Raw genomic sequence first — 12,472 nt, 5'->3', positions numbered from 1 at the left:
CGGGGCTGCCCTAGTGACCAGTTTACGGTAAATTAATTTTCCTTCTGAGACGGAGCGGGGGGGGGGGGGGGGGGGGGGGGGGGGGGGGGGGGGGGGGGGGGGGGGGGGGGGGGGGAGGGGGGGGAGGGGGAGGAAGGGCTTATTTTCGGGGGGATGCCTATATTTCACTCAGAGGGAAACTTGTAAGTAGGTCTTATTTTTGGAGGATGTTTTATTTTTGGAGAAAGACGGTAGGATGTTAAAGTAGATTTATTGTGTAAATTCTGCTCTTCTGCTTGGGAGGGTCCAACAAACAATTGTTTTTATCATGATTATGCCAAAAAGATTTGGGAGGGGAGCCTGAGCATCCCTGAATTGCTCTGTGGTTGCTCTTCTCTGTAGATCAGAAATTATAATGGGAACAGTTCCTGCTGAATTGGGATCTTAAATGCAGTTGGATTATGGGACCTTATTATGCTAAGCAAAATAAGCCAGTCAGAGAAAGATAAATATCACATGATCTCACTCATTTGTGGAATATAATAAACAAAAATATAATGAACAACATAAAATGATGAATAAAAACAGATCCAGAGACAGAGAAGCATCCATCAGACCATCAAACCTCAGAGAAAAGTAGGGTAGGGTGGGGGTAAGAGGGAAAGATCAACCAAAGAACTTGTATGCATGCATATAAGCATAACCAATGGACACAGACACTGGGGTGTGGGGAGGCATGGGTGGTGGGTTGGAGGAATGGTAGGATAGGACATATATGTAATACCTTAATCAATAAAGAAAAATTAATAAATATATCCAGAGACACAGAAGCATCAAACAGACTGTCAAACCTTGTGGTGTAAGAGATCAACCAAAGGATTTGTATGCACACATATAAGAAAACCAATGGACACAGACAGTAGGTGGATGAGGGCATGTGCTGGGGGATGAGAGTGGCTGGGAGATGCCAGGAGGGGAAAAGGGGGACATACCTATGTAATACTTTAAACAATAAAGAATTTTAAATTTTAAAAAAAGAATACACAAGGCAGAAATTAAATTAAGATGGAACTAAAAAAGGAGATGGAGGCTGCTTTGATATTGCAGGTATTAGCCATATGAGATAAACTCAAAAATAGCTGCCATGCCTCCTGGGCAAAGGGTGTGGAGATGAGTCCCAAAGCACAATTAGAAGAGGTAACAGGAGGTGTCTCCAAACAAAGCTGTGGCCTCAAAGGGCTGTACCCTCAGTGCTAGTATGAAGCCAAAATCCTCCATCTTACCCCATGGACTATAAGGAAATTGCTTGTCTCCTACTTTGGCTAGGGTAGAAGTGAAAACATTTAATATGATCCCAGTAAAAATGCTGACAATTTTTCCCCCAAGCATTCCGTAGTACTTGGATGTACCAGGCCTCAGAGCTACTCTCAGTATTTCCCCACCTGGTGTGAGAGTCTCTCCTTCAGAGGTGATTTTTTTGTATTCTACCATGACTAGCCACCTGATCCATTCTTCTTTCTGCACAGTCACTGTGAGATTGCTCCAGGGAAAGGCTGAGTTGTGATAGTGTTCTTTTGATATGTGCTTTCCCTTCTACCTGTCCCTTGTTACAGAGCAGACATTCTTCCATCTCTGCAGGCCTGATTGATCCACTAGACACCTCATTGCCCCTGTAAGCTTGTCAGTTTCTTCAATGATGGATTCGGTTCTTTGCTCCCTCAAAGTAAAAATAATAAAACATGCACTGGCCGGTGTGGCCGGTGTGGCTCAGTTGGTCAAGCATTGTCCAAAGCACCAAAGGATCACTGGCTCGATTCCCAGTCAGAGCCCATGTCTGGGTTGCAGGCTCAATCCTCAGTAGGGGGCATGCAACCAATGGATGTTTCTCACATTGATGTTTCTTTCTCTCTTTCTCCCTTTCTCCCTCTCTAAAATCAATTAAAAAAATTTAAAGTAAATAAAAATTAACATCGTTATTTTGAAATAGTTACATCATCTTCCTCTTCAGAACCCCCAGGTTCTCATCCCAGGGAAATACATTTATCAACCTTATAGTGAGGACATGTGTCACTCACAACAAATACTAGAAAACCAGAACTATACTAATATGTGCTTTACAGAACATTTTTATTTAAACCATTATCCATTTTTTACTCACTAGGGGAAATAAAATTGGATTCATCTCTTAGACAGAATCCCCCTTAAAAACAAATAAACTCAATTTTTGAAAAGGCTTCTAAAACAATTTGTAGGGGCTTTATTTAAATGCAGTGATGACTTTATCCATTAAGATAATTTTCCCTTACTTTTGCTTCCTAAAGAGTGTTGACCCAGAGAAGGAATATATCTGCCAAGAAGGACTTCCCGTGGTTAACTGGGCCCAAATTCCTAATTGGTCTAGCAGCCATTACTGGAAGAGACTTCTCCAACACACTGCATTTCAGGCAAAAGCCACAGAAGGAGCTGCCAGTCTTGTGCCTTGTGTTCCTGCTATCTGAACCAACTGTTATAAAGGAGCTCCTAGTATTGTCCTCCACCAATAGTCTCAAACCTGCCTGTCCAATCAGAACTATGCAGCTAGATCCTCATTTGAGTATGTACTGACCAATTAGAGAGGCTCTATAACAACAAATCAGTACCTGTGATTCTGACCAATCAGGTCAATGCTATTTGGACATCAGACTATGATTTGGAATAGTCATTTGCATAACAATAGGCCAGTTTGGGACCCCTAGCAGGAACTTTCTCCATAAAAAGCAGCCTTGTCTTTGAGTGAGCCCCTTTCAGTTTCCACCGGAGGCTGTGTCTCCTGGGTTGGCAAATTGTTTATCTGAATAAAGTTTCTCCTCTTTCTGCACCCCAGACTGGGGACTTCTGTGGACATTAGAGTGGTGGTGGCAGCAAACTTTTATTGACAAGAGACTCTATGGAAATTTTCTAAATTAGCAGATGTTGAGCATCCTAAATGTCAATCTGAAGATTTTTATCATTTGAAATAATGAGAAGCACTAGCATGATGCAAAAGGTTGGCTTCCAACTTCATCATGAAGCAATCTTGACATCAATTGTTACACATCATTTCTCTGAGTTGCTCTGTCTTTGTGATGAATTCTGAGGACACCAAGAGGTGATAATCATCTGGAAAGAGACATGCTAATGAGCTGCTACAGAAATGTCACCGGGCCTCTCATCTGTAGGTTCTTAACCTGTGTGATGACATGGAGAGAAATGTATAACTGTCACCAAAGACCGTTTTAGGACAAGGCCAGTTATATTTAAGTTGTATATAAATACATGTGGAATTTATTTGGCGGAGAAAGCACTGGTCACACATTTACTATAATCATGCATGTAGCCCTAGCTAACACTTGAGTATACAGGTAAATTTGAGTTCCAGCCAGGTAAAACAAAATCTTTAATAGTGTGGTGGGAAGAATAATGGCCTCTGAAGATGGCATCTAATAGTCATTCTACCATAATTACGTTTTTTAATTGCATCCTCATTTACTCCATTTTTGCTGAGAAGACAGTTCCTACCAATAATGGTAGTACTTGTTGATGATTGTTCTTTAAACATATTCTGTTGTTGCTGCCACCTTCTTTCAACTTCAGAGGCACGTTGGTCTTCACACATTCTCTGTAGATGATGCTGGCTTCTTTCCACTGCAGAGCTATGTTGTGCCAATCATTGGTCTTCAGATACATTCTGTCACTGATAACAGCCTCTTTTGGCTTCAGAGGAAGGTTGTGCTGATAGTTGCTCTTCAGACATATTTTGGTGATGCTGTCACTTTCTTTCAGCTGTAGAGGTACATTGTGCCAATAGTTGTTCCTTAGACATATTCTGTTGACGCCACTGCTTTCTTTTGGCTGCAGAGGTACATTGTGCCAATCATTGGTCTTCAGACACATTCTGTCATTGACACTGGCTTTTTTCAGCTTCAGAGATACCTTGTGCCAATAGTTCGCCTTCAGATACATTCTGTCGCCAACAATGGCTGCTTTCGGCTTCAGATAGGTGGTCTTTAGACATATTCTCTCCTCCCTGCTCTCAGGGTCCGGGGTGTAGGTGAATGGGATTCCTGGCTGGCAGGTCAGTGACAGTAAGCTATCCAATTGTTGATTGTTCAAGGAATGGGGCTCCCTCCTTCTTCCTATCAGGGTCTTGTTTGAAGGCCAGCCATGCCCCCGATCTCACCTGTACCAGAGTTCCATCGTACCTGGTTGACCAGGGCCCACATTTCAGTTCCTGACCCCCACAGGCCTCCCTTCCATCCAGGCCTCTCCATGCCCAGTCTGTTTTGTTTCCATCTCTCCATCCCAGTGTCTCCCAGTCTCTGTCTCTCTTTGTTTTTCTCAGCAGTCCTTCAGGCCCCCTTGCCTCCCTCTCTCCCTCTTCCTCTTTCCAGACTGGGGTTGTGGGGGCAGTGGGGAGCAGCTCCACCCTCTGGCCACCCGGGAGCCTCATTCAGAGAGAGGCTCTGAGAGTGAGCTGGGAGGGTGGGAAAGAAAGGGAGAAAAGGCTGTGAGCTGGTGTGCACTGTGTGTGTCTCTGTGTGTGTGGTTGGGAGTGAGTGTGAGTGCTGGCCCCACTTCCCCAGCCCCAGCCCTCCTGCTACAAGTCCCCACCCACCAGAGCACACTGCGCACACAGCCTGGGCAATAGGTCAAGCCTTCGGTCGTTTTGGATGTTATAGACCCTGGATCTTTATATAGATATAGATAGATGATAGATAGATAGATAGATAGATAGATAGATAGATAGATAGATAGATGATAGATAGGTAGATAGATAGATAGATAATTTGTACCTTTGTTAGATCCAGCAGCCCAAGCTAAATCTAAATCTTGCCCAGGATTATCTCATGCCCTCTTTTTTTTTTTTTTTTAGGACTTCTTATTGGCAACTTTATTCAATTCTCTTTGCCTAGGACTTTTAGAATATCCTATATCCTATATTTGTTTAATTTTTTTCAATAATAATAGCTATTTACTAATAGCATACAAGGATTATAAGTTAGATATATGTCTCTCCCAATAATTTTTTGACTATGGAAATTTATGAGAATTGGAAAAATTAGGAGCAAAATATCAGGAATAATTTTTAAATACAAGACACAGTTTGAATGTAGATTTGTATATACCGTGTTTCCCCGAAAATAAGACATCCTCCTAAAATAAGACGTAGCGCATGGAAAGATAAGACATCCCCTGAAAACAAGACCTAGCGCAACTTTGGGAGAAAAAAATTAATATAAGAAACTGTCTTATTTTCAAGGAAACAGGGTACTATGCTAGACATTTTGATTCATTATAATTTTAGCTTATTTATTCCTCACAACAACTCTAAAAGGTAGAAACTCTTATTACACCCATTTTATAGAAGAAAACATTTAGATGTAGAGAAGTTAAGTGAATTGGTCAGCATAATATTAAGTTATAAAGCTAGGCCTAAATTCCAGGTATTAAGTCAAATTTGAATCATATAAGTCCCTTTTTTAAGTAATGTTGCTCATGGAATCTGGCCATCAGCTTAAATTATTTTCATTTTGATGTTAAATATTTAAAACTATATGACTTGTATAAATCTGTCTTAGTTTGTTCAAGCTCCATAACAAAATACCATAGAGAGGCTTAAACAACAGAAATATATTTCCTCACAGATCTGGAAGCCAGAAGTTCATGGTCAAGGTGTCAGCAGGATTGGTTTCACTCAGGGGCCTTTTTCTTTGTCCTTTTTTTTTTTTTTTTTTAAATAGAATATGATAAATATTATTTAGCTTCTTCTTGATGAAGCATGATTATTATTGATAATAGCTTTTAAACTGAAATACAGTAATGTTCTCAGAACTTATTGATGTGTATGTTCTATCTGCTGTTACAATAAATTATCACTTCTGTTATTCTTTTTTTTTAAATATATTTTATTGATTTGTTACAGAGAGGAAGGGAGAGAGATAGAAAGTTAGGAACATTGATGAGAGAGAAACATTGACCAGCTACTTCCTGCACACCGTCCACTGGGGATGTGCCCACAACCAAGGTACATGCCCTTGAGTGGAATCGAACCTGAGATCTTTCAGTCCACAGGCTGATGCTCTATCCACTGAGCAAAACTGGTTTCGGCACTTCTGTGTTATTCTTATTTTTTCAATATATTTGTATTAATTTAAGAGAGGAAGGGAAAGGGAGAGAGAGATAGAAACATCAATGATGAGAGAGAATCATTGATCAGCTACTTACTGCATGTCCTATACTGGGGATAGAGCCAGCAACCCAGCCATATGCCCTGATGGGGAATCATACTGTGACCTCCTGGTTCAAAGGTTGATGCTCAACCACTGAGCCATGTTGTCTGGGCCTGGGGCCTTTCTCTTTGACTTGTAAACAGTCACTTTCTCACTGTGTCCCCCACATGGCCCCTTCTCTATGTATGCGTGGAGAGTGAAATAAATATCTAGAGTTTCTTCCTCTTCTTATGAGGACACCAGTGAGTCCCACCTTTATTCATTTAACCTTAATTACCTCCCCTAATGCAGTCACATTAGGAGTTAGGGCTTTGACCTATTAATTTGGCAGGGAGACAATACATTCCCTAACAATTTCTTCTGTTATCACTATTATACAACTATGAAAGCAAAATCAATATACAAAGCACATACAAACAACATTCCCAAGTCAATAAAATTAACTACATTAATTTAGTGTGACCCATTTTTCCTCCCTAAAACTAAATAGGTGGTGTTTAGTTTAATAGTAGAAAAATGGAAACTCATATCTGGTTCTATTTTAATTTTATTTGTACTCTGACTTCTAGAGCCCTATTGCCTAAGATTCTTGTTCACATAAATATACAGTACAAAATATTATAAACTAAGACTTTGATCAAAATGGCTCAGGGTCAGAGAGAGAGAGAGAGAGAGAGAGAGAGAGAGAGAGAGAGATGAGAATAATGGGAAAAGGGAGGAAGAATGAGAAAGGGGTGACATAGGAAAAGAGAAAGTTAGAAGTTATATTTAAGATGGTTATCATTTTTTTTACTCTCTCCAAATTAACACTTTTAATAAGAAAAAAAGTAAAAGTTCCTCAACCAAGCTTCCTGATATAATCAACTTAAGCAATCCAACTCAAAATCATTGCTTTAGCCCTGAACAGTTTGGCTCAGTGGATAGAGCATCGGCCTGTGGACTGAAGGGCCCCAGGTTTGATTCCGGTCAAGGGCATGTACCTTGGTTGCAGGCACATCCCGAGTAGGGAGTGTGCAGGAGGCAGCTGAATTGATGTTTCTCTCTCATCCATGTTTCTGACTCTCTATCCTTCTCCCTCTCTTTTCCTCTGTAAAAAAGCAATAAAATATACTTTTAAAAATCATTGCCTTAATGTCTAAACTTAGCTAATTTCTCATAAAAAAAATAAAAGTATGAAATGGCAAATAACCAAAATAGCTGGATCCAATTTGCTAAAATGCTGTTGAGGATTTTAGTGTCTTATGTTCATCCGGGATAATAGTCAGTAGTTCTCTGTCTTTGATGTGTCTTTATCTAGTTTTGGAAATAGGGTAATGCTGGCCTCATAGAAAGAGTAAAAAACTGTGGTACATCAACACAATGGAATACTATGCTGTGGAAAAAAAAAAAAAAAGAAGGAGCTCTTACCATTTGCAACAGCATGGATGGAACTGCAGAGCATTATGCTAAGTGAAATAAGCCAGTCAGAGAAAGATAAATATCACATGATCTCACTCATTTGTGGAACAACATAAACTGATGAACAAAAACAGATCCAGAGACAGAGAAGCATTGATCAGACAGTCAAACCTCAGAGGGAAGGTAGGGGAGGGTAGGGGTAAGGAAGAGAGATCAACCAAAGGTCTTGTATGCATGCATATAAGCCTAACCAATGGACAACAAACACCAGGGTGAGTGAGAGCATAAGTGGGAGGTGTGGAGGTAATGAGGGGATAAGGACACATTGTAACGCCTTAATCAATTAAGAAAATAAACAATATACAAATGATGTATTATAGAATTGTACACTTAAAACCATATCATTGAATTAGTTAATATCACCATATTAAATTCAATAAAAATAAAAGAGTTTGTAAGTGCTCCTTCCTCTTAAAATTTTTGAATAGAATAAGAGAATAGATATTAGTTCTTATTCAAATATTTGGTAATGTGCCCCTGTGAATCCATCTGGACCAAGGCTTTTGTTTGCTGGGAATTGTTTTTTTTTTTTTTTTTTTTTTTTTTTTTTTTTTTTTTTTTTTTTTTTTTTTACTGCTTCAATTTCATTAGTTACTATCAGCCTATTCAGGTTATCTGATTCCTCCTGATTGAGTTTTGGAAGGTTGTATTTTTCTAGGAATATGTTCATTTTATCCAGGTTGTCTCCTTTTTTGGAATAAACTCATTCATGATATATTTTTAAGATCCTTTGTATTTTTATGGGGTCAGTTGTTACTAAACCTCTTTTGTTTCTGATTTTATTTATTTCATTCCTCTCTCTTTGTTTCCTTATTAGTCTTGCTAGAGGTTCATCAATCTTGTTTACCTTTCAAAGAACCACTTCTTGGTTTTATAGTCCTTTCTCCTTTCTTTCTTTCTTTCTTTCTTTCTTTCTTTCTTTCTTTCTTTCTTTCTTTCTTTCTTTCTTTCTTTCTTTCTGCTTTCTTGCTTTCTTGCTTTCTTGCTTTTTCTTTTTTCTTGCTTTTTTTTCTTTTTTGTTCTTTATGCCATTTATTTCAAATCTGATCTTTATTATTTCCTTCCTTTTATCGATACTTATTCAAGGCTTTTCTTATTCTTGTTCTAATTATTTAAGTTGTAAAGTTAGATAACATTAAAATTCTTTCTTGTTTTTTGAGGCAGGCCTGTAGTGCTATGAACTTCCCTCTCAAGACTGCTTTCACTCTGCTCCACAGATTTGGGTTTTGTTTTTGTTCGTTCGTTTGTTTGTTTGTTGTATTTTCATTGTCATTTGTTTTCAGGATGTTTTTTTATTTCTTCTTTGATCTTTTTGGTAACCAATTCATTGTTTAAGAATATGCTAGTTACCCACCCCCATGTTTTTTAAATATTTTTGAATGTTTTTATTGTAGCTGATTTCATGCTATTGTGATATGATTTCAATCTTTTTGAACTTGTAGAGACTTAGCTTGTTTCCTCACATGTGGTCTGTCTTTGAAAATGCCCCATGTGCACTTGAGAAGAATGTACATTCTATAGCTTTGGGTTGAAATGTTCCGGAAATGTCAATTAATGCCATATGATCTAGTGTATCATTTATGGTAACTGTTTCCTTGTTGATTATTTTTTCTAGTATATCTATCCAGTGATGTCAAAGTCCCCTACTATGATTGTGTTACTGTTGACCTCTCTCTTGATATTTTCCAGATTTTTTTTAATATATTTTGATACTACTATCTTGGGTTCATATATGTTTACCTGAGTTATATCCTCTTGTTGTATTAATCCTTTTAGTATTATGAAGTGGCCTTCATTATCCCTTGTCATGGCCTTCACTTTGAAGTCTATTTTGTCAGGTGTGAGTATTGCTACTCAAGCTTTTTATTTATTTGCCTGTAAATATATATTTTTTAATCTTTCACTTTCAGTCAGTATGAATCTTTCATTCTCAGATAGGTTTCTTGTATACAGTACATATTGGGGTCATTATTTTGTATCCACTAAGTCCCCTATGTCTTTTGATTGTAGCATTTAGGCATTTACAATTTAGGTTATTATTGATAGGTACTTATTGATGGACACACTTATTATTTATGCCCATGTTCATCCTTTCTATTTCTTCTTCTTACACCAGTCCCTTTAGCATTTCTTTCAGTGCTGGTTTGGTGGTACTAAACTCTTTTAGCCACTTTTTGTCTGCAAAGCTCCTGATTTTATCTTTAATTTTGAATGACAGCCTTGCTGGATAGAGTGGTCTTTCGTTCAGTCACTTGGTTTTCATTACTTTGTATACTTCATGTCATTCCCTTCTGGCCTGAAATGTTGCTATTGATAGTCTAATGAGAGTTCCCTTGCAGGTAACCTGTCTCTCTCTTGCAGTCTTTAAGATTCTTTCTTGTCTTTAATGTTTGTCATTTTAATTATGATGTATCTTGGTGTGAGTCTTTTTGGATTCATCTTATTTAGGACTCTCTATGCTTCCTAAACTTGTGTAACTTTTTTCTTCCTAAAGCCAGGGGTTTTCAGTCATTATTTCTTCAAACAAGTTCTCTGTTCCTTGATCAGCTTTCTTTCCTTCTGGCACCACTGTTATATAGATGTTGTTTTGTTTCATGTTGACCTAAATCTCCCTTAAACTCTCCTCCTTTACAAAAAAAAAAAAAAAAAAAAAAAAAAAAAAATTCCCCCATTGTTGCTCTGATTGGATGTTTTTTTCTACCACGTCTTTAAACTTGCTGATTCAGTCCTCAGCTTCTTTTAGTCTACAGTTGAAAAACTTCAAGGGTGTTCTCTATTGTAGCTATACCATTCTTTATTTCCTCATGAGTCTTATTTATGTTAGTGTATTTCTCATCCAGCTTCTTATAATTCTAATTGAGTTGCTTGTAATTCTCAGATGTTTGAATATCCTTATAACCACTACTTTGAATTCTTTATCTGACAAATCACTTGCCTCCATTTCACTTAGTTCCTTTTATGGTAATTCCATCTTTTCTTTCATTGGGGGTTGTTTTTATCCCCATTTTTGCTGTCCCTTTGTACTTGTTTCTATCAATAAATATTAGATCAAACTATTATGCCATCTAGTCCTGGTGGGTGGTTGTATGTATAGTAGGGGTTTTGGAGACCCTGTGGTGTAGTCTCTTAGATCTCCTGAGTTGGATGCTCTAGGAAAGCCCATAACTTGAGCTATTTGGGTTCTCCTATTGTAGTTGGGTCTTGAATATTATTGTCCTATTTGTGGATGGAGTGTCCTCTCAGAGTAGCTATGTGGCCCACCCTTGACCATGTTGTTGAAACTGTTGTGGAGGTGCTGGCAGAACAGAACAAAATACAAGGCAAAATACAACATGGAGAAAATAAAATAAGAACATATACAAGACCCCTACAGCACCAACAAAAGCAACCACCAGAGAAGAAAAAATTAGGAAAGAGAAAAGAGAGCAAGAATGTTATAGAAAAAGAAAGAAAAAATTGGGGGGAAAGCAAACCAACCAAACAAAAATACACCAACAAGAAAAGGAGAAGCAGAATGTGCAGATGCAGCGGTTAAATAAGGAAAATGAGAATTAAAGGAATAGGGAAGGTTAACACTTTAGAATAAATGAGGGAGGGGAAAAAAATGAAGACAAGAAAAAAACTTGAAAAGGAAAATAGAGGAGAAAGCAGATAGACCTGAAATAAGAAAAAGAAAATTGATAAGAAAGCAGGAGAAAAAGAAAATAGAACAGAGAGGGAAAAGTTGAGTAGTAAAACACACACACACACACACAAACACACACACACCCCACAACTGAGTAGAAGAAAAGAGGAAAAGTAGAAATATGAGTGGAACATTAGGTATTAGAATAGTAACTAATCAATAAAGCAGATAGACAAGTAGGATAAATTTAAAAGGGAAAAAAAGAAAGACAAAATCTATTGAAAAGAAAAAGGAGAGCAAAAAAGATAAAAGATTAAAAAATGAAGCAGCTTTTATTTCAGCCGAGTTAATGCCTCATGGGAGCTTGCTTTGGACCCCACCCTTCTGTTCTGTCTGCCAATTCTGGGCTTCCTGTTAGGTACTTGGGAGCTAATCACTGTTAGGCTCTGTCTTGGCTTTCAGCATTCTGCAAAGTTCCTAGTGATCCACAGGAGGGGCCAATCTGCTCTCTAAAGTAGGTTTGTTAGTAGCAGGGGGCTCAGGGCTGGATCTGCTAACTTCTCCCTATTTCCCTGTGCTCCACCTCTCCCTGCCTTTGTCTGCTAGCCAGCTGTCAATCTTAATCACTCAAAAGTCTGTTTCTGAAAGGGCTTTAAGCAGAGGAGGTGCTGTTCAGCTTTCAGGGAACATGGTGGGTGTGTTTTCCTGTCCCAGAGCTCCTCTTCCACTAGTGACCAAAATCTTATTCTGCCCTTGGCTGGACAGAGACCCTTGTATAGAGACCAACGAGGTAGACTGGGAACCTGCAGCTTTTATCAGTCTGATTCCCACAATAGTGGGGTAGACAGCCCCTTCTCTAATCTGGTCACAAGAGGGCTCCTTGAGACTCTTCAGACCTGTAAGCTTGGCTTATGCCTTTGTTTCCTCTGAAAACCTCAAAATACAGGGTGTGGCATGCAGGGCTAGCTCCTCTTGGCGGGGTGTGTGTGTGTGTGTGTGTGTGTGTGTGTGTGTGTGTTAATGGCTGGTTACGTTTGGACTTTTATTGACTACCAAATACAGGACTCCTGGCTACTGCTTTTCCACATCTACCTGCCCTGTCTTCCACCCCAGACTCTCTTCAGGCACCTAAAGTCCCTACCTCCCTCTCTGCATCAAATCC

Source organism: Pipistrellus kuhlii, unplaced genomic scaffold (genome assembly GCF_014108245.1).
Source record: "Pipistrellus kuhlii isolate mPipKuh1 unplaced genomic scaffold, mPipKuh1.p scaffold_m20_p_3, whole genome shotgun sequence".
Taxonomy (NCBI): domain Eukaryota; kingdom Metazoa; phylum Chordata; class Mammalia; order Chiroptera; family Vespertilionidae; genus Pipistrellus; species Pipistrellus kuhlii.
This window is presented reverse-complemented; position numbering follows the sequence as displayed.